The 27,714-nt window shown below is 32.8% G+C and overlaps 2 pseudogenes across 1 annotated transcript; one reads left to right on the plus strand and one right to left on the minus strand.

The window, feature by feature from the left end:
* Positions 1-4,475: 4,475 nt before the first annotated feature.
* On the plus strand, positions 4,476-19,087 carry LOC114187542 (glycerophosphodiester phosphodiesterase GDPDL3-like; annotated as a pseudogene). Its single transcript, XR_014995926.1, has 9 exons — positions 4,476-4,668; positions 7,967-8,266; positions 9,443-9,557; positions 9,632-10,136; positions 10,715-10,753; positions 11,089-11,373; positions 11,810-11,952; positions 17,896-18,379; positions 18,718-19,087. The product of XR_014995926.1 is annotated as a glycerophosphodiester phosphodiesterase GDPDL3-like (transcript).
* On the minus strand, positions 13,579-14,365 carry LOC114187543 (pleckstrin homology domain-containing protein 1 pseudogene; annotated as a pseudogene).
* Positions 19,088-27,714: the final 8,627 nt, after the last annotated feature.

Consider the following 27,714-nt stretch of genomic DNA (forward strand, 5'->3'; position numbering starts at 1 on the left):
TTCTTCTTCCAGCTCTCCATGTAAAAAAGTTGTCTTTACATCTAACTGCTCTAACTCCAAATCAAACAGAGCAACAAAAGCAAGCAAAACACGAATGGAGGTATGACGAACAATAGGTGAGAATATCTCATTAAAGTCAATACCTTCCTTTTGATTAAAGCCTTTAACGACTAGTCGTGCTTTGCATCTTGCATTTTCAACCCCGGGAATGCCATCTTTCTTCTTATAAATCCATTTACACTTTAATGGCCGTTTGTCTTTAGGTAGTTCTGTCAGAGTCCAAGTATTGTTTTTATAAAGACTCTGAATTTCTTCATTCACAGCACCTAGCCACTGAGAAGACTCAACACAAGAAACAACTTCATTGTAGCTGACAGGCTTAACACCATCATTTACCTCTTGTGCAAATTGATAATGCATAGGCAGTTAAATAATCATTAGTGTATCTGGCTGGCTTTCTGATTTGTCTTCTAGCTCTGTCTCGAGCAATATAATAATCATCTCCTTGTTGTTGAATATGAGAAGTGGTTCTATCATCACATTCACCATCATCATGGTGATTATCAATATTGGAATCATTTGTAGAGGAAGATGGGACATCAATACCAGGAACTTCAGATTTGTATTCAAACTCCATCTTCTCATTAGTTCCCTGTATAGTACCTGTATTGGTAGAAGAAGGCACAAAAGACTGTTTTCTAGAAGATAATAATGCATCCTCATTAAAAATTACATCTCTGCTAAGAATTAGCTTTTGAGACTTTGACTCAAAGCACCATAAACGATACCCCTTTGATTCAAATGCATAACCTAGAAATATGCACTCAGTAGCTCTTGGAGCTAATTTGCCATTATTAATATGTGCATATGCAGGACATTCGAAAATTCTTAAATTAGAATAATCAACAGGATTACCTGACCAAATCTCTTCTGGAACTTTGAAGTCAAGTGTTGAATGTGGAGAACGGTTGACCAAGTAGCATGCAGTAGAAACTGCCTCGGTCCAAAGATCATGTCGATCCCATATCCCAGCATTTGAGAGCATACAACGAGCTCTCTCTAGTAGAGTCTTGTTCATTCGTTTTGCAACACCATTTTGTTGGGGATTCCTTGGAATGGTTTTGTGTCTAGCAATACCATGATTTGTGCAGAACTCATTAAAGTCACCACTACAAAACTCTAATCCATTATTTGTTCTGAGCTTCTTTACTTTCTTCACTGTCTGGGTTTCAACCAGAGTTTTCCACTTCTTGAATGTGGGGAAAGTCTCATTTTTATGTCGTAAAAAATAGACCCAAACCTTACAAGAAAAGTCATCAATGATAGTCATCATATAACGACGTCCTCCATAGGAAGGAACTTTAGAAGGCTCCCAAAGATCAGAGTGAATATAATCAAGAATACATTTTGTACTGTGAGTTGCTGTAGAGAAACTAACCTTTTTTTGTTTCCCAAAAGCACAATGTTTGCAAAACTCCAACTTACCAATGACATGCTTACCAAGATATCCTTGCTTGCTTAGAAGATGCATGCCTTTTTCACTCATATGGCCTAGGCGCATGTGCCATAATTTAGTGGCATCATTTTCAGCAATAGAAGATGATACAGCTACTGAACCTGTCACAACAGTCCCTTGCAGGACATATAAACTTCCAATTCGGTTAGCTTTCAAGAGAACAAAAGAACCTTTTGATACCTTTAGAACTCCACCTTCAGCTGAGTACTTGCACCCGAGAGATTCAAGAATGCCAAGTGAAATTAAATTTCACTTTAAATCGGGTATATAGCGAACATCAGACAAAGTCCTAATGACACCATCATCAGTCTTGATCTGAATTGTACCTATTCCTGCAATCTTGCATTGGGCATCATTACCCATCAAGACAACACCACAATCAACAGATTGAAAAGTAGTGAATAAGTCCTTATAGGGACACATATGAAAAGTACATCCAGAATCAAGGATCCATTATGTTTTACTCCTCTTATTAGAAGAGACAACAGATAAAGTAATGTCACCGTCATAGTCATCTTCAATATTGGCAGCTTCAGGGGATTGCGTGACTTTTCCTTTTTCTTGTTTTTCTTGTTTTTTCTTCAAGATAAAACAATCAAAAATCTCGTGACCATGTTTCTTACAATAGCGACAAAATTTGTTGGATTTGCGTCCCCTAGACTTGAATCTAAACTTTTTGTCACTTGTACTCCTTCTTTCTTGAGTTCTACCTCTGACACTTAAACCCTCACCCTTGTCCACAGAATGAACTTCAAGATCAAATTTTTCTTTGGACAATAAATTAGATTTAACATCTTCAAAGGATAAGGTATCATTATTTCCATACAACATAATTTCTTTGAAGTGTTTATAGGTAGAAGGTAGAGAGACAACCAACAAAACAACTTTATCTTCATCATCAATTTTAATATCAATATTTTCCAAATCCAAGAGGATAGAATTAAACTCATTAAGATGAGATTGAATAGGAGTACCTTCAACCATTCTAATGGTATATAAGCGTTCTTTGAGACGAAGCTTGTTTGCAAGGCTCTTGGTCATGTATAAAGACTCTAACTTTAGCCATAATGCAGCAGTGGTTGTTTCATTTGCTACTTCACGAAGAACCTCCTTTGATAAAGAGAGTTGGATTGATGATAGCGCCTTTTCATCCAACTCCTCCCACTGCTCATCAGTCATGGAAGTTGGCTTATTTTGTATTCCATCTAAAGCCTTCTTTAATCCACTCTAGGTTAGAACGACCCTCATTTGGACTCGCCAAATAGAAAAACTAATCTTGCCATCAAACATCTCAATGTCAAATTTTGTAGACATTTTGGAATTTCCAACTAAGAGCTCTTATACCACTTGTTATGGTATCATAGCATGCGAAGGCGCAGGATCGTGACAATTGGAAATTAAAGAGAAGCAAATAAAAGAGCAAGAGAAATAACACACAAGGATTTACGTGGAAAACCTCTTTTGAATGTAAGAGGAAAAACCACGGGACGATAATGAACAAAGTTCCATTATGAAAAGAAGAGTACAAAACTCTTGAATGGGAACAATAATCCTCACCAAAATACACTCAGGTGTATATTACAAAGTGTGTCTTTGTAAATGTTTTTCTATAATTTTTCAAGTCATGGAGATGTTATTTATAGGCTTAAAAACAGAACCAATTAATAGGTTATATGAAGAGTCTTCAAAAACTGCACTAGTAAATAGGCCATATGAAGAGTCTTCAAAACTGAAGCAGTAAATAGGCTATATGAAGAGTCTTCAAAACTGAACCAGTAAATAGGCCATATGAAGAGTCTTCAAAACTTAAACAGTAAATAATTAATAATTAGTGCTTAAGTAACGTGCGGTATTAGGAATTGAATGAGAACAACATATTCTAACATATATGAATCTACATGTTTCTCTTTTTTGTTTTTATAGTAGACTCAAAATTGACGAAACTGCAGTCTCAAACAAATAAAAAAAAAATTGTCACACGAAACTATTTTATTTTTATGGAAAATTCAAAAATTTCATTTGTATACATTTCTATCAACAACTCACTAATATATATATTTTTTTAATAACAATGAGTGTTAGAATTTTATAGCGTAATTTGTGTTAGTAACTAAACCAAAATAACAAGTATCTAGATTAATTTCCATCACGAGATAATTTCATTAAATAATATCGATTATTAATTTTTTACTGATTGTAATAAAATCGCAATCAGTAATTTTACTAGCATTTGAGTTTAAATTTACTAATGTAATTTGTTTTTATAAGGTCCCTAAACAATTCAATTATTTTTTCAATTAAATTCTTGAACTTATGTTTACTTTTTGTTCAAGTATCTTCTATTTATTTACTCTACTAATAAAAATTAGTGTTAAAGATATAATTAAAATAAATTCAAATTTTAAAATCCAATAAAAAAATAGTTTTGCGACTTAATTAAACCTTATCAAATAGTTCAAGACAAACATTGACTTGACTACAATATAACTTATAAGTAACGATAGTAATTTTAACTCTTGAAGATTTATGATAATATTAAGTTAACTTCTGAAAATTAATAAAGCAAAACAATTCTTAAGAAAACTTTGCTATGAATAAACTATATTTTAATTATAACATATAGAAATTTTCTAACATAAAATATGAGACCCTTTTTGTTAGAATACGAAAAAATAATTATAAAAATTAAAATCTATTTTATGTTTTTAAAACTTTTCTTCTATATGTTAACATTTAAATGGAACAGTGACTATTTCTGCTCCATGTAATGTCAAGTTTTACTTTTAAACGCGCATTACATTACTTTGACGATGTCGTTTCGTCCTTCTCACTTTTCCTTCTATTGGGACAAATACGACTTACCCGTTAGCTAAAACGACATACGGTGTAACTTAAACGACAGTTTAGTCCACTATCATATATCACACTCGTTGCGTTGCAACCTATACATAGTTAGTGAGTGGCCAAAACTCTCGTTTTCTTCTCCGCCAAGTATTGCCGGAGCTTCACTGGAAACTGAAACTTCGCAGGAATGTGGAAACCACGCATTCTTCTCCGTTCGTTCTCTCTCCTACATTTTCTTGTTCTTCATTTGCTGCTGCCTCAGGTCTCTGCACAAGGATCCAACGCAACCACTTGGAACACTCTCTCTGGTTCGTCTCTCGTTTCACTCTTTTTTTTTTTTCTGCATAATGTTGCTGAGAAAATAAGCAAAAAATAAATAAAAACAGAGGAGTTGTTCGAATATTACTGTTAGAGTCAAACATACGTTACAATTATAATTACTCTCAAATATCGTAATTAACTTAATTTTGGATCTAATTACTATAGGTAGATAACTAGATTTTAGGAATTTTCCCTAATCTTCTTCTAAATTTATGTAATTAACTATGTTTCAGCTGTATATATTTATCTCACCTATTAGGAAAAGAAGAGTGATCTGAGATCAATTCACGGTTACCTTAGCTTTATTTCACGTTCCTTTGCTCTTCTCCGTCGAGTTCGTGTTAATTCGTTGTTATCAGTTAAATGATCCGTGCCTTTATTATATATGAATTTTAATTGAAGTTTGTTGGTAAAAAAGGAAATAAACGAGGCTGAGGATTGATACACTGTATTGTACCGTGTTCTTGTGCCTCGAAAATTATATTGATATGTTAATTTGATGATTTTAGAATTAGAGTGGGTAAAGAAGTGAGGATTTTGGAGTGGGAGAATCAACTTGTTGAGGTCAGCTGAGTTTTTATATAGAGAAGTTTTATCCTTACCAAGCTAAAATTATCCTCCGTGCAAGCTGGAAACTCAGATTTTTAGTGGTATGGGCTAACTAAAAAAAGTGCTTTTTTCTTTCATCATACACACTAAATCATCAATATATTTTTTATAATTAAGATTTTTAAAAAGCTATTTTCTGTAGAAATAAAATAAATTACACTTTTATTTTGTATAAAAGAAGTAGTGATTCTTATATTTATGTTGACACAGTTGAAAGGAAGTGTTACTAAAAAACAAGTTATAAAAAATACAAGAGTCATTTTAAATATTTACAATATTTATATTATCAGGTACTACACTCTAAACCAGAATCAAGATAAATATTAGAGAATACATAACATTAATACTTTTCAAATAAAATGGAAATTAAATTGAAAAAAAAGTAAGATATCAAAATAAATATTAGAAAAAAAACTATTAAACCTTAAAGTAATGACTAAATATTTTTAAATTACTAATAACTTTAATTTTGTGTGGTTGAATCTCTTGGGGTGAGTGAATGTCTTCAGAAAAAAATATATTTACAAAATTAATTTAGTGTATTTCAGAAAATAAAATCAGAAAATGATGGATTACAGGAAGAAACTCCAAAATCTGTATATGGATCCATCTCTTTCTTCTCACACATACCCATGCTTGATTAACCAGACTTAAACCATCCCCTCTACCCTTTGAACCATTTTTAATATCCTTTTTATTTTTCCTTTTCCTTCTCTATCAGAACACATTCATGCACTTCTCCATCCTCTTCCCTCCTTATTTCCTAATTGAGTTACCTAAATACTTACTTATTGTCACTCGGAGCAGAGAAAACAAACACTACTCTCGTCATCTCTCAATCACTAAATCCTTACGACTTCCACTAGTATATTAATTTATCCCTTCTTAGAACCTTAGAACTCTTTAGTGCAATTATGTCATTTTAGGATATAAGATCTTTCAAGATCTCATTCAAATTTTGTTTTAATGGTACATTAAGCTCTTAAATAATTTAAGTTTTTACCACGAATTTTTTCGTAGTAGGGATTTTTTTCAAAGCAGGAAAGAATTTTAAAAAGTGGTTTTTTATTATTTTAGAATCTTAAGAATTCTTACTGGAGAATAACTCATTTTCTATGGTGGTGGTGGACATTTTCCCTCTCTTTCACTCAGAATCTTAATATCAGGCTTAAAATTTTTGTTTGAAATTTACTACTAAAGGTGCTTTTATACTCCTGACAAATAGAGTCTAAAAGGGTATTGGAATAATTTGGCCATCAATATCATCTAGGACCAAGAACAAAAATTTATCTCTCACATGTCTTAATTCTTAAACACCTTTCAGTTTCTTTTCTTCAATACACACCACAGGATTGTACACCATAGGATTGTACACCATACTACATACCATTTTTTCTTTCTTAATTATATAATAATTCATGTCTTGAATATGTTGTAAAAAATGAAGGACCACTTTTCTTGGGAAACAAGTCACTCTGTTCAGCCAAATAACATGTTTTCCGTATTTTATCCCCATATGAATCATATATTTTGTCTGCCTCCAATCACAAAGCGCACTTCGAATCATGTTATAGGAGAAAACTCTTTTTATATAGTTTGTTTATCTTTAGGTGGATATATGTTTTTAACATATGACAATAATTTTTAAAATTAAATTTAAATCTAACTCAATCTAATAAAATTGATTTGTAAAATGAAATTTAAATATATATATATATATATATATATATATATATATATATATTCTAAATAAACCTGATTTTTAATCTATGTGAAACATATATTTTTTAAATAAAACAAATAACTTTCATGAGTGACTTGATATTCTATATTTTTTTTACCAGATTGGTTGTAATTTCCCTCCTAATAAATGTTCGCTATGATATAAATTTCTAAAGTTAAGTGAAGTTATTGGTTCTTCTACATAAAACAATTAAAAAATACATTATATATCCAATATATTTACTTATAAAGTCAGCTTTGATATTATGTATGTAATTTAAAAGTAATATATACAAAATAATGTCGAGACACTTATTTTTTGCAAAAAAGATATAATAAACATATATGAGAGGAATGTAGAATAGTTGAAAAAATTATTTAACGAGAGGATATTCTTTTTAGAACTAACAATGAAAAATATCATACAACATCTTTAAAATATAAAGATGTCCTGGGAAAACAATAGCAATTAATACATCCTTAAATATTTCACTTCTTTGATATTATGTGTTCTATAAGAATTTATAATATTTACTTTTAAAAATATAAACTATAATTTTGCCCCCACCAAACAATATTTTTTTTATCTACACTTTTATTATGTTAAACAACTTTATGTGTTGTATTAGCCTGAAACCGTAATATGAGGAACAGAGAAGACTGTATGCTAGAAAACGTCTACTAGTATTAATATGTAATCTTCTCTTATGATATAATTCTTTTCTTTAATATTTTCCTTGTGCTCTTGTTCATCAAATAATATACTTTATGAATTATTAAATATAAACTTCTATGAAAAATTCTACAAATGTATCTTAATTAAAGTTTTGTTATATAAATTAGAAAGGCACTGTTAATAGTGTTTGAGACATGTACTTTGAATGGATTTTTACGGAAAAATTGTGGTGTGTACTTTGTGTATTGAAGCTGACTTGGAGGAGTTGTATAGTGCAGGAAATCCACCGTTGGTCATAGCTCGTGGTGGTTTTTCAGGGATATTTCCTGATTCCAGTGACAGTGCGTATATTTTTGCTGTAGCAGCTAGTTTAAAAAATGTCATTCTATGGTGTGACGTGCAATTAACGAAAGATGCGCAGGGGATCTGCATCCCGGACCTCAAGCTTGAAAATGCCACTAATATTGCTCAAAATGCTAAATATAAAAGTAGCACTTACCCAGTTAATGGTGTAACAACCAGTGGCTATTTTTCTATGGACTACACCTTAGAGGAGCTACGTTCCAACAATGTCTTCCGTAAGTTCTACTCATGTTAATGATGTATTTAATTGCTACACAATATCATGCCTTCATCTCTACATGCATATATAAGATTCTTTTAACTAATTTGCATAGATTAAAAAATTGATTAATTTAGTTGATTATATAAATTTGTTAATAATACAAACTGTTAAAATGAGTTAGATTAAATAGAATTAGCCCACCCCAATTATATGAGAAGCCGGTTGGCTTAGAAGCTCACTAAACTCATGGTGAATTGGTTCATGGGATGTGGTACTTATTTACCACTAAAATAAATATTTAAACACTTAAAAGTATAGATTATAAGGATATCATATAGTTCATCTATAATTATTTCCTAATCATTCTACAGTTGCAATACTTGATTTTTTTAACCAACCTTACTCATAAGGCACGTGTTATGGTTGAAGAAATTTTACTATGATACACTATAACACCATCTTAGTAAGTGTTAAGTTGTGCTTAACTTAATTTCAGAGTATAAACTGAGGTTTGTAATTTCATTATATATTTTGATTTGTCTTTATATCTATTTGATTTGAATCTTCAGAAGAATGTACAAAAGTAAACAAATTATTAAAGAAATCTTCTAAAAAAAGATAAATAAATTTCTCAAAAGAATTTCTATATAAAGAGATGAATGTAATAACCAAATACATAATTGTTTGCAGTTTTTAAATTTTTTAGAGCCCTCTCAACCCTGGAAGATTTTACCTATGGAATAGACGGGGCATGCCCTGCATGCATATGATCACAGACTTCAATAATTATTACGTTCTTATTTTGATAATTTAGTTGCAACTTATACAATCATGAAAATGCGTTTCCCATAATTGTAGATTGTTTTACTATATCTTGCAATATAAATTATCATTTTTGAAGCCTTGAGTTTATGTACATATTTGCTAATTACAAAAAGTACCGGAGGATATGGATTATGATGATAATAGAAAAACAGGTAATCTTTTGATAGATTTATGCAAAAATCTCTTTCTCAATCTTTACAAAAGAATTGAAATCTTCAATCCTGTTTTCCAAAACAACTTCTAGGTCATTGATTTTGCAGCATATGTAGATTTTATATTAATGATTGGTAATATCTGTCATTTACCCATCCATTAAATGAGAGGGCTCTAAAATAATTGTTGAATTATTTTGGTTACCGGACAGTGGTTCAGGGAAATTACAGACGAACAGACAGGCTTAATAACAATGAATTCGAAATTCTTACTGTGAATAATGTGGTTGAAAGAGCATCCCCGCAGGAGTGTGGTTGAATATACAGGTATAATGATTTTCTTTTACGTATATTCTAGTTTTTCACAAAACTAGACGTTTCTTTTTTCGGATTTTTTGCAGCATGATGCATTCTACACACAACACAAATTGAGTATGAAAAACTTCGTACGTTCTGTTTCCACAACAGTAAATGTCAGTTACATCTCATCACCTGAAGCTGGTTTCCTCAGAAGCATAAGAACAGACATCAACCCAAAAACAACAAAACTGGTCTTCAGGTTTATGGAAAAAGGAGAAGTAGATCCGTCAACCAACCAGACTTATGCTTCACTGTTAAAACATCTAACATCTATCAAGACATTTGCTTCAGGAATTCTTGTTCCCAAAGACTACATATGGCCTGTGGATCCAAAGAGTCATTATCTACAACCTCATACATCTTTGGTCTCCGATGCGCACACAGTGGGGCTGGAAGTCTTTGCTTCAACTTTCGTGAATGATATGCCAATCAGCTATGATTACAGCTATGACCCTATTGCCGAGCACCTGGGTTTCATTGAGAATGGAAACTTCTCTGTTGATGGTTTGTTGTCTGACTTCCCCCTAACGTCATCTACAGCTATAGGTAAGTTACGTTTCTCCATTTATTTTAGGATGGCCTTTTTTGTACAAACTAATTGCATCTTGCCTACTATTACCATTTTTCTTCTACGGAGAGATTGTATTTGTTCATTGAGACTGAGTTAATGCAACTATGCACTATAGAGGCTTCTGAGCACAACATTTTGATGAACTTATATTGGCCATTGCATATATTGGAAATGAATGCACATAACCTTACCAACTCTCTTTTTATGATTCCAACTTTTAAGCCAGGTCCAGTTTATCTTAGGCATCTTCTTTAGGCAAATTTCAACTATATACTTTAGGCGACCATGTAAAAAACATGGTGTTCATTTTCCTAATTGCATTAACCCAAATATAGACATTTTCCCTTTATATTACTTTTCCAAGCTAAAATTTTCTGTATCGATTTACTATGCTTCCGCATCTTCTATAACTATGTGTGTACTTCTGTACTTGATTTTAGTAGCAAGGGGATTCTGGGTAGCTAAAAAAATTCTAATCTGACTAACTTCATAATGCGTGTATACATGAGTATGAAGTTTCCCCCTTTAATTGATTTATGTTCTTATTATGCAGACTGCTTTGCTCACTTGGGCCTCAATGATCCAAAAAAAGGTGCGTTAGAGTCAGGCTTTTTCTTCCTACACACCCATAACTTATAACTGCAGACCCAATAAGTTTTGAAATTACCATTTTGTACTTTGGAAAAGTGATTTCCTGTGGCGTGTGGGGTTATGAGTGAAGGAGAGTAGTTTTGTTGGAGGTACATTTAGTAACAATGGGGCTGCAGGAAGAAAAAATACCTAAAATCAATGTTTTGTAATGTTTGTATGATTATTACTGATCTTATTCTTTAGTTTAGTCTATGCCTGCTTGGTACATATGCACTTCTATGCTGGTGTAAATTGCGTCATTGCTAACCAGATACGTTCATTTTGTTCATGTCTCAGTAAACACTTTAGTCATCTCAAAATATGGAGCCAGTGGAGATTATCCTCCTTGTACAGATTTAGCGTATGAAAAGGCTTTTTCAGATGGTGCAGATGTTCTTGACTGTCCTGTTCAGATGTCAAAGGATGGAATACCATTTTGCTTTAGATCTATTGATCTTATCCCGAACACAAATGTTGCTCAGTCAAGATTCAGCAACCTTAGCAAATCTATTCCAGAGATCCAATCTAGTGATGGAATATTTGCATTCGACTTGTCTTGGAATGACATATCAAGCTTGACGCGTAAGTCAAATATTCATATACTCTTCATTCAGGTTATTTATACAAGAGACTTATCAAACAGTGAATGCCATATACCTTAATTAAGTGAAAGTTCATGTCTAATGAGATATAAATACACAATGGAAGCAAATCATGTGTTAGGAATAATTGGGACAAAATGGATTTTGACCTATCTCTTCACAGGATAATCAATTTTACTTATCATAATTGTTTTCGTGTTTTCATATGTAAAATGTATGATTTAAGGCTGGATATGGACCTATCCCTGATCTGACGAATCCCAATTATTTGTTACTGCTTGAGAGACTAATCTCATGAGTTTTTTGGCCCTCAGTTGCATTTCCTTTTGTATGAATATATTTTACCTATCAATATACGTAAATGTAAACACAAATATTTGACGGCTGTATTTTTGTTTTCTTCCTTTTTCCTGCAGCCTCGATGCTGAACCAGTTTAGCCGCTACAATTTGTATAGAAACCCAAAATTTAACGACAAAGGATCATTGATAACATTATCAGAGTTCTTGAATTTCACACAAGGTCGTACTTCCCCATTAGGTGTTGTGATCATCATTGAGGTGCGTTCTGTTCAGGCCATTATTTCAGTAATTCAGTCTTAATTCGTTCCATTGGTTGTAAATAATGTGGACATGTAATATCAGTGATGAAATGTAGTAAGGCACAGTTAACTGTGTAAGCCATATGGTAAACCATAAAAAATCATTTGAAAGGCATTTATCATCCTTGTAAAGAACAAGATAACATTAAAGTGAGAATCAAGCAATAGTTGGGAAGAGGGTGATTATGGATTGGATTTTTGATCCAAATCCATTTTTTTCAGAAAAAGTAGATTGAATTTTTTTTTTAAATCCAAATTCAAATATTTGGATCAAGTTTAAATCCAGATCCAAATATTTAGATCAAGTTTAAAATACAAAATCTATTTTTCATAAAATAAATTTAAATTATATTTTCTAAAACTTTTGTCCATAGGGTCGACACTATAGAATTTGACAGATTTTTTGTCAGGACCAACAAGGTCAAATTTCAGCATGGGACGGACTCGACTGACTTTCGGTCGGGGCCGATCGAATTTTGGTCAAGCTCAACTTGGTCGAATTTGGCTGGGGTCGACTTAGCCGAATTTTTGTTGAGATTGACTCGGCCAAATTTGAACGAATTTCGGTCGGAGATGACATGACCAAATTTGGGCCAGGACCAACTCGGCAAAATTTCAGTCAAGATCGACTTGACTGAATTCAGCCGAATTTCGGTCAGGGAAGATTTTGCCTAATACGACCAAATTTTGGCCAGAGCCGACATGGCCAAATAAGGCCACATTTGGGTCAAGGCCTGATCAGTCAAATTTCAGTCAGGGTTGACTTCACTAAATTCGTTGGTCTGAACCGACTTGGCTGAATATGGCCAATTTTTAATCACGGCCGACTCAATTGAATATAGTCAAATTTTGTTGGGGATTTACTCGACCAAATACGGCTAAATTTGGGTTAGACCCAAATCGGCCAAATCTCAATCGAGGCCGACTCAAATGAATTCAATCGAATTTTGACCGAAGCCAACTAGGCTGAATACGACCAAATTTTGGTCGCGGTCGTCTTGGCCAAATACGGTTAGATTTTGTCTGGGTCGAGTCAGCCCAATGTAGTCAACTTTGGGTCGAGGTCAACTCGATCGATATTCCAAATTTTGTCCAGGACTGGCTGAGCCAAATTTCGATTGGGATCGACTTGACTAAATTCAACCAAATTTTGCATAGGGTCATGCCAACTCAATCAAATAGACTAAATTTGAGCTAGTCTCTCTCGACCTTTAGTCTAACCTAACTAAAAATATAAATTGAGAATTTAAATTAGATATTTTGGATTATCCATTTTGAAAATCTAGATTTAGAAAATGTGTATCCAATCCATAAAATATATATATAAAATGTAAATTTAATTGAAATTCAAATTTAATAAAATAGATTTTAAATAGATTGAATTTTTAATAAAATAGATATTAAATGAATTAGATGAAAAAAAAAAATAGATTAGATCGTGAAAATTTGATTTTTTGCCCGGTCAGAGATCAAATTAAACTATGAATTGTTTTGTTGTTATGGCCATGTAGTAATCATGATTATTGGAGGAACAATATTCCTTGAGATAAAACAATATCAATACTAAACTAATAAAGCACTTGATTTTTAAAAGTCTATTTAGTATTGTCATGAAAGGGCAAAAATTCGAGTTTTTGAGTTGTATTTGTCTTGATAATTTTATTAATTCAAATGCTGTCTCTATTATGTTTTGCAATGCTTACCATGATCAAAAATCAATCTGCTGTCACGTACGAAGTGTTTGCGTGTTTTCCTTAACCAATTTCAAGAAGTGTTTGCGTGTTTTCCTTCTCCAATTTCTGGGAAAGCGACGATCTCGGAATCAGTGACGGATCTCGAGTGCTGGACAATGGAGCGACCGGTGGAGTTGATCCAGTCCTCCTTCTCCTTCTCGGAATCGGCGATGAAGTACAGGGTGTCGGAGCGCGTGGAAAGCTCAAATGCGCTGGGCTTGTTCAGATGTCTTCGGCACCTTTGACGGTGAGGCACGTGACGACGGGAATGACACCGCGTGGTCGAGAGGCGCGCGTGACGCAGAGTCCTTGAACCAACGGCGGCGCCAGGTCTTGATGTACTCTCCCTGCTTGGTTAGTCATCCAGTTCGGTCGGGGTTGGACCAAAACTCGACGCCATCGTAATTGGTGGAATTTTCCGACATGCCAATCGCCGCGCGCCACAGGCTCCCCATCGGAGCTCGAAGATGAGAACTGGTTGATGATTCGGTGACCAGTGTTAACTAAACAACTAAATAAAAATATTAATAAACATTGAAAGAAAAATATTGATATTTTAAAACATAAAATATTATTTATATATATACTAACGAAAACACTGTCTTGCTGTGTTTTTTCATTTTGAATTTTCACAAAAATTTAATTAAAAATCAATATAAAATATATAATTAATTTATAAAATATTTATTAAAAACAAGAAATCTTTTTTAAAATAATAATTAAAGATACATTATTTATAAAGTAATTAATTTTTAAAATAATAAGTAAAGATAAAATTGAAAAAAAAAATATAAAAAAGAATATCTTTATATATATATATATATATATATATATATATATTATAAAAGATAAATTTTCATTTAATTACTTTTCTAATCAGATATTTACTTCAAAAATATAAAATTAAATAATAATAAATATATTTAATTATTTAACACTTGAATAATATTTCACACTTTCAATTTAATATATCTTACCTTTTCGTTATTCGAATATACTTCATATAGATAAATATATTACTAGCTATATTCTGTGATAATTATATATGGGAGTTGCTAGGATGGAGTTGGATCCAAAGTATAATATTTTAGGAAAATAATATATTAATATTTATTTATTTATTGACAACTCCTTTCATAATCTAACGTGGCAATGTCACTTTTCATTTTCTTAATCTTTTTCAATATTTAAGTTGGTTCTCTTTGGGATGAAGTTGGTTCTCTCTGGGAGGAAGCGAGAAGAGAACAAATAAAAGATGCAATTGGAAGAGAAAAAACAGAAAGTGTGAGTGCAAACTGATGAATCAGAGAGCATCTTGTTCGTCTTCTTCAACCGCGCTAGTCTTTTGTATTAATCGTTGTTATTCATCTTTAAACCTTATTTTTCTAAAAACCCTTCTTCTTCATCATTCCAATGGTGTGGGTTTTCTAATAACCTTATTTTTTTTAAAACCTCTCTTCTTCCTCTTCCCACCGGTGTGGATTTTCTAAAAATCATACTTTTCAAAAAACCCCTCTTCTTCTTCTTCATCCCGTGTGGATTTTCTAAAAATCATACTTTTCTAAAACCTCATTTCTTCTTCTCCATCCCAACGGGGAGGGTTTTCTCATTGGACATGAATTTTTCTTTCTTCGATAACTTCAGTAGTGACACTTTCATGCCTTAAGTTAATGTGATAAAGTTAAATATTCATACTCTTATTCCTTCACGTGAGTCCAAATTTGTCCTTCTTTGTCCTTTGGAAAAAAAAAATAAAGGTGTCTATATTTCTTCTTCATTACCACTGCGCAGTATTTTTGCTTACCCATGGCTACATAAGTGCTAACCTATTGTATATGTTTTGAACATGTGTGAAAGGATGTACAAAACCTATTTCAATCTTCACTTTCTTCATTACTAGTGGGGAGTATATGTTGGTGAGTCAAGGAATGAAATTTTCGTAATTTAATTAACAACATATGAATTCATCCTCTTACTATGTGCAAACCCATAACTTAATAAATGCTAATCCAGTTGCAATGCTTTTCATATGAATTTTTCTTTCCTCAATAACTTCAATAGTGGCACTTTCATGCCTTGAGTTCATATGATAAAATTAAATCTTCTTACTCATATTCTTTTAAGTGAGTAGTGAGTCTAGTTTGTCCCTCTTTGTTGTTTGGAAAAGGAGGAAAATAAATGTGTCTTATATTTCTTCTTCACTACCACTGCGCAATATTTTTGCTTGCCCAGGGCTACATAATTGTTAACCTGTGGTATACGTTTTGAAAATGTGTGAAAGGATGTACAAAACCTATTTCAATCTTCACCCTCTTCATTACTAGTGGGAGTATATGTTGGTGAGTCAAGGAATGAAATTTTCGTAATTTAATTAACAACATATGAATTCATCTTCTTACTATGTGCCAACCTGTGACTTAATAAATGTCAACCAGGTGCAATGCTTTGCACATAAATTTTTCTTTTTCTTTCTTCAATAACTTCAATAGTGACACTTTCATGTCTTGAGTTAATGTGATAAAGTTAAATCTTCACACTCTTATTCCTTCAAGTGAGTCCAATTTTGCCCCTCTTTGTGTTTTGGAAAAAGAAAATAGAGGTGCCTATATTTCTTCTTCACTACCACTACGTAGTATTTTTGCTTGAAATAGGGTTTGTACATCTTTTCACACATGTTCATAACGTATACCATAGGTTATTAGCACTTATGTAGTAATGGGTAAGCAAAAATATTGCGCAGTGGTAGTGAAGAAGAAATATAGACACCTTTATTTTCCTTTTCCAAACAACAAAGAGGGGCAAACTAGACTCACTGCTCACTTGAAAGAATATGAGTATGAAGATTTAATTTTATCATATGAACTCAAGGCATGAAAGTGTCACTATTTAAGAAAGAAAAATTCATTTGCAAAGCATTACACTTGGGTTAGCATTTATTAATTCACTATTGGCACATAGTAAGGGAATGAATTCATATGTTGTTGATTAAATTACGAAATCCTTGACTCACTAACATATACTCCCTACCGGTAATGAAGAGTGTGAAGATTGAAATATGTTTTGTACATTCTTTCACACATGTTCAAAATGTATATCACCGTTTAACACTTATGTAGTCATGGGTAAGCAAAAATATTGCACAGTGGTGGTAGTGAAGAAGAAATATAGACACCTTTATTTTTCTTTTCCAAAACACAAATTTGGACTCACTTGAAGGAATAAGAGTATGAAGATGTAACTTTATCACATTGACTCAAGGCATGAAAGTGTCACTATTGAAGTTATTGAAGAAAGAAAAATTCATGTCCAATGAGAAAGCCCTCACCACTAGGACAAAGAGGAGGAGTTTTTAGAAAAATATGATTTTTAGAAAACCCACACCGTTGGGACGAAGAAGAAGAGAGGTTTTTAAAAAAATATGATTTTTAGAAAACTCACACCGGTGGGATGAAGAAGAAGAGAGATTTTTAGAAAAATAAGGTTTTTAGAAAACCCACATCGGTGGGATGAAGAAGAAGAGAGATTTTTAGAAAAATAAGGTTTTTAGAAAACTCACACTGTTGGGACGAAGAAGAAGAGTGGTTTTTAGAAAAAATAGGATTTGAAGACGAAGAACAACGATTAAGACAAGATTAGCACGGTTGGAGAAGACAAACAAGATGCTCTTCGATTCATCAGTTTGCACTCGTACTTTATGTTTTTTCTCTTCCAATCACACCTTTTGTTGTTTTTTTTCATCTCTTCCCGCTTCCTTCCAAAAAGAACCAACTTAAAAATTGAAAAAGATTAAACATGTTCCACGTCAGGTTGTAAGAGAAGTTGTCAATAAATAGATGTTAATATATCATTTTCCAATTTTTGATTGTCCTTATCTCCTTCATGGTTATCGTGATTTAAAAAACAATGATAAAATCAATGGGTTTAATTGTGAGTTCCGTAACCACATCTGGGCTTTAAAGTTAATAAATTATTAAAGTTTGTGGGGTTATGGCCTTGTGATTTAGCATGGTCACAATAAGGCTGTGGTGTTCAGGTGAGGAATTATAGTTTGGAGGAATGATAATAGTAGCGTGTTCTTACTTAGTATGTTAAATGATAAGAGAACGAATTTCTTCAAATTTATTTTCTTATTATTTGATTTGAATTGTGGTGTTTTCTACTATTGTCAGCATGCACCATATCTTGCAAGGGAACAAAACTTAAGCGTGATTGATGCAGTCATTGATATTTTGAGAAAAACAGATTTTAGTGAACCAGGGGCTCCAAACGTTATGATTCAGTCCACTAATAGTTCTGTACTACTGAAATTCAAGGAGAAAACAAAGTATGAACTTGTGTACATGATTGATGAGATAGTTGGTGATATCGATGATTCAGCTCTTTCGGATATCAAAACATTTGCTCATTCTGTGGTTATCAGAAAGGTCTCTGTGTACCTGACAAATGAATTGTTCCTGACTGCCTCTACAAAGACCGTGCCAAAGTTAAAATCTTCTAATCTCTCAGTTTACGTACAAATATTTCACAATGAGTTCATATCTCAGGCATGGGATTTCTTGTCAGATCCAACTGTCCTCATCAACACATTTGTTCAGGATGCTGGAATTGATGGTGTCATCACAGGCTTCCTTAAAACAGCCGATAGATACAGAAGTAAGTTCATTCTTTTTATGTTTGGATCTTGTAATTCACTAAAGGTGCAATTTTAGCACTATTTGGTTTTGATATTCTGTTAAATCACTTTAGGCTTTGAAGCACCTTTTACTTCCAGTACTCTTCCATATTTAATGTACTAAATGTCCTTTATATTTGTGATATGGATTTAGTCATGACAAAATTAAAACTAAAACCAAGAATTATCTCTGTAGTCCAATCTCTGATCAACTCAAATAGGCCTCACTAATTTTGTTTATCCCTACTATTAAATTCAGATCTACAATGTAGTCTCAGTTCTGATTACTAATTATATTATTTCCATCATCCTACTGCAGGGAACAGATGCTTAAATTTGGGTGACAGCACTCCTAATTACATGAAACCAGTTGAAATAGGTGGCCTTTTTCAATTCATAGACAAATCTTCGTTACCACCAGCTATTCCACTCCCTTCCCTGATTGATGCTAATGTTACAGAACCCCCTCTGGCTCCCTCTTCTGAAATAGCCCCGTCTAGCTCTATTGGTGGAGCACCAGGAGCACAACCACCACATAATGCACAGCCTAAGTTTGTTGTCTGCTTCACCATGTCCTCTCTCACACCGCTTCTAGCCTCTCTTCTAATTTGAGTGGTGCAGGCTTAGTTTTTCTGGCTATAGCTCTCTATTTCACATTGGAGATTTCTTCAAGACATGATTCTCGTGTCTTCCAGAATTGATTCATATGTCTTCTATAATTAAAAAGGTACATTTATTCTTAACCAAATGAAGATCCCAGAACATAATCAAGGGAACCATGTTAGTGTTGTTTAAAACTGACAAATCACGAACAAAATGATACTTCCTAAGGTGTGTAAATTCATTGTTCTTAAGGACTTATCCGTGGTGTGTGCGCAAGCCCCCCAGGATACAACAGAAACTTCTCGGATCTTCCGAGGATCTCAGAACTAGCAAGAAAGTACTCTTGAGAGAGTATTTAACCCAGATAGTAGAAGAAAAATGAGAGAGGAAGAGAGCTTGAAGAATGATAGAGAAGATTGAGAGATGGTGTGTTCTGGAGAGCACCAAAGCCACTTATTTATAGGTGTGAAGGAGTGAATGGAATGGGCTGAAATTCCATATTGCTCACCTAACGTTCAAAAGCAGATTTGCAACGTACATGGGTAATATTAATCATAATCATTGCAATAATTATGGAATCAAAACTGAAGAATCTTTGCACCACAAACAAAACTACAGCAGCGGAAAAATAAATGCTGGAGGCAACGTTCAAAACTTTTGCAATAACTGGTAGTATTAGAACAATCCCTCACATATTGCAAAAGATAAGGAAAAGTAAGAAGGAAAAAAAAATTGGGTCTCATATAAGATGTAATGCGTCGAAGCTGGTATAGCAAGCTATATGAACCAATCTTAGACAGATAAACTTAACACACAGTAGTTGGTATAGCAAGCTATATGAACCAAAGACACTTGATATGTGTTAGTGGTTTATCAATCACAATACACCCCCACAATCCTTGCTGTTAACGTTGTGTTGCGCTTACTAGGCCATGCGCATGCCTTGTGTTCTTGAGTGCTCTAGAGATCATGCCAAGATCTCATACAAGCGGCCCCACTTGACACTCATATAGGTGATTTCATCACGTGTATGCTGCAAATCATACACCACCCATAAAGGATATGAAAATCATTAAAACTTTGTTTAAACTAAAACCACAACAAATTTTAATTTACAAAGTTTAACCTCTCAATAATGCAGTCTCTAGCACTTTCACGTACACCATAGGAATGAATCAATTTAGTGCTATTAGAACTAACAAATGACTTGTTTTTACCCATATGAACCTTATTCATGGGATCTCCAATCACAAAGGTTGGGTTACCATCACTTGTTTGTTTGCAAGTGGCTTAAGTCTCATTTTCCTCGATGTTTCTAAAATCATATTTCTTCCCAAGGGTTTTGTCAGGGGATCTGCTAGATTCCGTTCTGACTTCACATAATCAATGGAAATAGTTCCACTCTTTAGCAGCTGCTTAACCAGATTATGTCTCAATTGTATATGTCTATTCTTTCCATTATAGTTTTTGTTTTTAGCTATAGCTATTGCCGATTGGCAATCACAATGTATAGATACAAATGGGGTTGGTTTCATTCCTAAAGGAATGTTTGCTAAGAAGTTTTTCAACCACTCAGCCTCACTACCAGCCATTTCGAGAGCAACAAACTCAGATTCTATTGTTGATCTTGCAATAATTGTTTGCCTGGCTGATCTCCATGTAATCGCACCACCCCCAAGTGTGAATACATAACCACTAGTGGATTTTGTCTCATCTGAATCAGAGATCCAATTAGCATCACTGTACCCTTCTAGTACAGCAGAAAATCCACTATATTCAATGGCATAATCCATTGAACCTCTTAAGTATCTCATAGGCCTTCCAAGTGCATCCCAATGATCTTGATTAGGACATTGAGTGTATCTACTCAGTCTACCTACTGCATAAACAATATCAGGTCTTGAAAAGCTCATTAAGTGCAGTAAGCTCCCAATTATCTGGGCATACTGAGGTTGAGAAATAGATTCTCCTTTATTTTTCATTAATTTAGAGTTAACATCATAAGGAGTACTCACAAATTTAGAGTCATAATATCCAAACTTCCTAAGAAGTTTCTCAATGTATTGTTCCTGGGATAGTAATATATTATCTCCCTTCCTTATGATTCTAACACCTAAAATCACATTTGCTTCACCCATATCTTTCATTTCAAACTTAGATCCTAGAAACAATTTAGTTATAGAGACTATATCAATGCATGTACCAAAAATTAACATGTCATCCACATACAAACATATAATGACACATTCATCATTTTCATATTTAGAGTACACACATTTATCAGCATCATTAGGTGAAAAGCCATCACAAAGTAACACATTATCTAGTTTTTCATGTCATTGTTTTGGTGCTTGTTTTAACCCATACAAAGATTTTAAAAGTTTGCACACCTTATTTTCTTGACCAGGGACAACACACCCTTCAAGTTGAGTCATATAAATTTCCTCATCTAATTCACCATTCACAAAAGCAGTCTTAACATCCATTTGATGTATCACTAGCTTATGGGTAGCTGCTAGAGCTAACAAAACTCGAATAGAGGAAATCCTAGTCACAGGGGCAAAGGTATCAAAGTAATCTATGTTGGGTTTCTGAGTAAAACTTTTCGCTACCAACCTTGCCTTATATTTATCTATGGATCCATCAGGATGATACTTTTTCTTAAAGATCCACTTACAACCAATGGGTTTTGCTCCTTTAGGCAAATCTACTAAGGTCCAAGTATTATTTTTCTCAATTGATTCAATTTCAGTCTTAATAGCCTTATCCCATTGTTTTGCATCAAAAGCACTAGTAGTCTCTAAAAAACTTGTTGGATTATTTTCAACTAGATAAGTATAAAAGTCATCTCCAAAAGAAGTTTCTTTCCTTTGCCTTTTACTTCTTCTTAAACCCTCACTCATGGCATCACTATAAGTATTTATAGGTTGTTCAGATGTATCACTAATCTTTAAAGGAAATATATGTTCAAAAAACTCAACATTTTTTGTCTCCACAATAGTATTATGTTCAATCACATCACTTTTAAGAACAAGAAACCTATAGGCAACACTATGTTTAGCATAACCCAAAAACATACAATTAGAGGTTTTAGAGCCTATTTTTCTTTTCTTGGGATCATGTAACATTACTTTAGCTAGGCACCCCCACACTCTCAGATATTTAAGATTAGGTTGATACCCTCTCCATAACTCATAGGGAGTTTTACCCGTTTTCTTATGAGGTATCCTATTTTGTAAAAAACATGCAATAAGAAGGGCTTCTCCTCAAAGGTTATCAGGTGCACTAGAACTAATAAGCATGACATTCATCATTTCCTTAAGAGTTCTATTTTTCCTCTCAGCTACTCCATTAGACTCAGGTGAATATGGTGGGGTTACTTCATGGATAATACCTTCTTTTACGCAAAAGTCATTAAATAAAACATATTCACCACCTCTATCAGATCTAATCCTCTTAATTTTCTTATTCAATTGATTTTCTACTTCTGCTTTATAAGTTAAAAACACATCAAAGGCTTCATCCTTACGTTTGGTTAAGTACACTTTGGTGTATCTAGAATAATCATCTATAAAGGTTACAAAATAATTTTTACCACCTCTAGACATGGTTTGTTTTAAATCAGCTAGATCAGTATGAATTAATCCTAACAATTCTGTTTGACGTTCTACGGGATAACATGTTTTCTTAGTTATTTTGGATTCTACACATACATCACATTTACCACTTTGTTTATCATGCATATTAATTAATCCTAGTCGTTGCAATTTCATAACATACGAGGAATTCACATGTCCTAATCTAGCATGCCACATATCATATGAGTCAACGATATAAGCAGAAGAACATGATTCATTTATAATTTCTGAAATATTAAGTACAAAGAGACATTGATCACAATATCCCTTCCCCACAAAAGCATTATTTTTTGTCATTACAATCTTGTCAGATTCAAATGACACTTTAACCCCCACTTTTCCCAGTAGTGCTACAGAGATTAGATTAACTCTGATAGAGGGCACATGTAGCACATCACTCAAGGCCAGAGTCTTCCCAGATGTGAGTTTTAGAAGAACCTTTCCTTTTCCAATGACTGGAGTTGTCCTGGAATCACCAAGATAAACATGTTCTTCTCCATCCCCTACACTAGTGTAGGAGGTAAAAGCACTCATGTTTGCACAAATGTGCCTGGTAGCACCAGAGTCTACCACCCACTTGCTCACATTGGTAATCAGATTTACTTGAGAAACGACCGCAACTATAGTATCATCTTCCCCTTGGGCTATATTTGCCCTAGGAGGACTGTCGTTTCTTGCTTTGCGCCTGCACAGAGGTGCATGATGGTCTGGCTTCCCACATACGAAGTAATTACCCTTTTTCTTAAAGACGGAGTTAGATCCATTAGGACGGGTATTTCGAAAGTTATTTTTCCTTTTGTGATCAGGTTTGTTCTCGTACCTTTTTAAAGCAAGTTTGTCTTCTACCACATTTTCCTTTGTGGATAAAGCTTTGGCCCTTGCAGTTGCACTCTCCTTCCTGTTGGTGTCTTCTATTATGATGTGTGTAATGAGCTCTTGAAGCGTCATTTGCTTGTGTCTATGTTTCAGCTATTGTTTATAGTCAGTCCAAGATGACGGTAATTTCTCGATCAAAAGTTCTGAAACAAACTCATCAGGCAGGAGTATGTTCTCTGCTTTGATATCTTCAAGTAACTTGTGATATTCGTTGATTTGAATCTTTATGTCTTTATCTTCGATCATTTCCCAACAGTAGTAATTCCCTATAACGAACCTTTGTCGGACGACGTCCTCAGCAGTATATTTGAGAATCAATGAATCCCAAATTTCTTTCGCTTCCTTATATGAGCAATACACATCGAACAAATCATTAGACAAGACGCTAAGTAAGGTGTGTCGGCATACCTTGTTTGCATAAGTCCAATCTTCAACTTGTTTGGCACTGGATTCGTCAGGTTTTGAAGTTGAAAGAGCCATAGCTACTCCATACATGTCTAGAAGAGTAGACACACGTTCTTGCCAACGTCGAAAGTTCTGCCCAGAGAATATCTCAATTTTTGATACATCCAGAAATGGTTTCGCAAAGACGGTCGGAGTTCCGGAACTATTTTGATTCTCCAAAGTAGTAGAGTTGTTGTTGTTGTTAGCCATAAGTCCTTAAGATTGTTGTTTAAAACTGACAAATCACAAACAAAACAATATTTCCTGAGGCGTGTAAATTCACTGCCCTTAAGGACTTATCCGCGGTGTGTGCGCAAGCCCCTCAGGATACAATAGGAACTTCTCGGATCTTCCGAGGATCTCAGAACTAGCAAGAAAGTACTCTTGAGAGAGTATTTAACCCAGATAGTAGAAGAAAAATATGATAGAGGAAGAGAGCTTGAAGAATGAAGGAGAAGATTGAGAGATAGTGTGTTTTGGAGAGCACAAAAGCCACCTATTTATAGGTGTGAAGGAGTGAATGGAATGGGCTGAAATTCCATATTGCTCACCTAACGTTCAAAAGCAGATTTGCAACGTACATGGGTAATATTAATCATAATCATTGCAATAATTATGGAATTAAAACTGAAGAATCTTTGCACCACAAACAAAATTGCAGCAGCGAAAAAATAAATGTTGGAGGCAACGTTCAAAACTTTTGCAGTAACTGGTAGTATTACAACAGTTAATGTGTTTAAATTTTTTTTTTAAAAAGAATGTGGTTTAATGAGATTCAAATTATCAAATGGGTTTACACCAATGTTGTTAAACTCGAAGATCGTAAGAGGAATGAAAACACATAAAAAAACTTGACCAAAGTGACATTATTTGACAAATAAAATGACCATAACAGTAATTTAACCCAATATTTTTAGTTTTAAGTCAGTTATTTCATTTTATATATATATATATATATATATATATATATATATATATATATATATATCAACTAACCACAAAAAGGATTTTAATATTTATAATTTTCACACATTCATGTACATAAATCATAATGAGATAGTAATTTTAATCCATGAGAGATCTAATGAAAATGCGTTCTTCAATATCTGTTCTTCTACATCATTTTTTCCAATTTAACTTTTTGTCTTTCTTTATCTTCTCACACTCTCTTTCTTGATGGTTTACTATGAAAGAACTTTATGACTAGAGATATAACTTTAATCCTCTTTCATAAACCAAAGTCCATCAAGTTGGGTTGAGCTTTATTTTATCTATATTTAATTTTATTATAACTTTCCATAATAATCAATAAATCCTTATATTTTATTAAATCATATTTGGGTTCATCATAATATTTCAAATGAGTCACATAAGAGAGTTAATTCGTGAATTAATTGTAACATCATTTCTATCCCCTTCTTCATCTACCATTCTTCTTTTATCTTTTGATTCATTCACTACTTCACCTATAAAGACAAAGAAAGAATACCAAAATATGAACGTTGGAGAAACATGCTCGAATATTGATTAAAATTCAAAATGAGAATGAATTCAACAATTTGAAGATATTTGTAACTTTGGTTCATGATCTGAGCTAGTCATTTGTTAATTTTATCTTACCAGTGGATGCATATAGAGATGGCAAATAAACCCGTGCCCGTGGGTATCACCCGAACCCGTCCCCGTTTTGACGGAGAATCCCCGCTTTGACTGGGTATGGGTATGGGTATAGGTAATACCCGAAATTTTCAACTGGGGATGGGGATGGGGATGGGGATATATATATACCCGCCCAAATTGTAACACCCCCGGATCCTCTTGGGCTTACCAGGCATCCCACCTGCCACCCTCAAACCGGTTGTGTTAGGTCTGCAGCCCAATACACCCCAACCCATCACCCTTCTCCGTCCATTCATACTGGGTGGGTTGTTGTCAGTGGGAATCGAACCCCCAACCTGACCTTTAACACCTCTGGCTCACCAGCAAATGCTACCAGTTGTGGCCAGAAAATGCTACCAGTTGTGGCCAGAGGTGTTAAAGGTCAGGTTGGGGGTTCGATTCCCACTGACAACAACCCACCCAGTATGAATGGACGGAGAAGGGTGATGGGTTGGGGTGTATTGGGCTGCAGACCTAACACAACCGGTTTGAGGGTGGCAGGTGGGATGCCTGGTAAGCTCAAGAGGATCCGGGGGTGTTACACAAATACCCGTCCCCGCTTAAATTACTAAACTATTTATAGTTTATTAAATAATCTAAAAAATATATATAAATAAATAATATATTTACACATAAAATATAATATAATATAATATAATATAATATAATATAGTATATATACATATAAATAAAATATACTTATATATATATATATATATATTTACACATATACATGTAATATAATATAATATAATATAATATACATATACATATAATATATATACATTATAATATAATATAATATATATAATATATACGTATAAAACAAATTAATCATTTAACTAGTGAGATCTTTTATAAATAAATTTATAACATGACAAATTTATAAAAATTTAAAAGAAATATATATATATATATATATATATATATATATATATATATATATAAAAGCATAAAATATCTACGCATATACATATAATATATATACATAATAATATAATATATATTATTATATTTATATTATTATATAATATAATATAATATATACTTAAAATAAATATATATCTATAAAAAAAAAAAAAAAAATATATATATATATATATATATATATATATAAACATAAGATATCCACACATATAATATATATACATAGTAATAATAATATAATATATAATATAATATAATATATATAAATAATTATATATATATAAACATAAGATATCCACACATATAATATATATATACATAGTAATATAATATATAATATAATATAATATATATATATATATATATATATATATATATATATATATATATATAACATATTTCTCATTCTCTTTGTTTTTTGTTATACACTTTGTTTACTCTCTCAATTGTTTGGTTTGTTTTTCAAGATTTAATTTTGAAGGTAATTTTTCTTCTTCTTATTACATAATTTTTACTCTCTGTACATGGTTATGTTCAAATAGGTGTTCCTCAATTTCATTCTATGAAATAATTTTTAGGTTACACATTTGATTATCTTTATTTATTTATTTATTTTCATGAAAATGTTTGACTCTTATTTTGTAGCTCTTCTTTTTGTTACTTTGGTTATACACTTTTTTACTCTCTTTTAATTGTTTGGCTTGTTCTTTAAGGTTTAAGCAGATCTTCAAGGTACTTTTCCTTTTATCATAATCTTAATTATACATTTTTTTTTCCGTTATGTTATGTTCAAATGGATATTCTCAAATTTGGGTCACACATTTAATTATCTTTACTCCTTTATGATAATTTTATTTATTATTTATTTTTTGTTTCATGATAATGTTTAATTATTTACTATAGAGGCTTTGATGTGTACAAGAAGTTGGATATGGAACTCAAACCATCTAGGTAAGTTACTCAAATTTATTAATATTTTTTGTTAGTATTTTTTGTGAATTCTCATCTAATATTCTACATTTGGTGTTTGTAGGTGTTAAAAAATTAAAAGGAAAAGATGTTCTCATGAGTGAAAATGAATCTGATGAAGAAGGTACATTATATTCTAGTAATTAAAATTTTCAATTTCAATTATTATATCATATCTAATTTTTCATTTTTTTTCTATG

This window comes from Vigna unguiculata, chromosome 6, assembly GCF_037176805.1.
Source record: "Vigna unguiculata cultivar grain cowpea cultivar isolate G323 ecotype 2 chromosome 6, ASM3717680v1, whole genome shotgun sequence".
Classification (NCBI taxonomy): domain Eukaryota; kingdom Viridiplantae; phylum Streptophyta; class Magnoliopsida; order Fabales; family Fabaceae; genus Vigna; species Vigna unguiculata.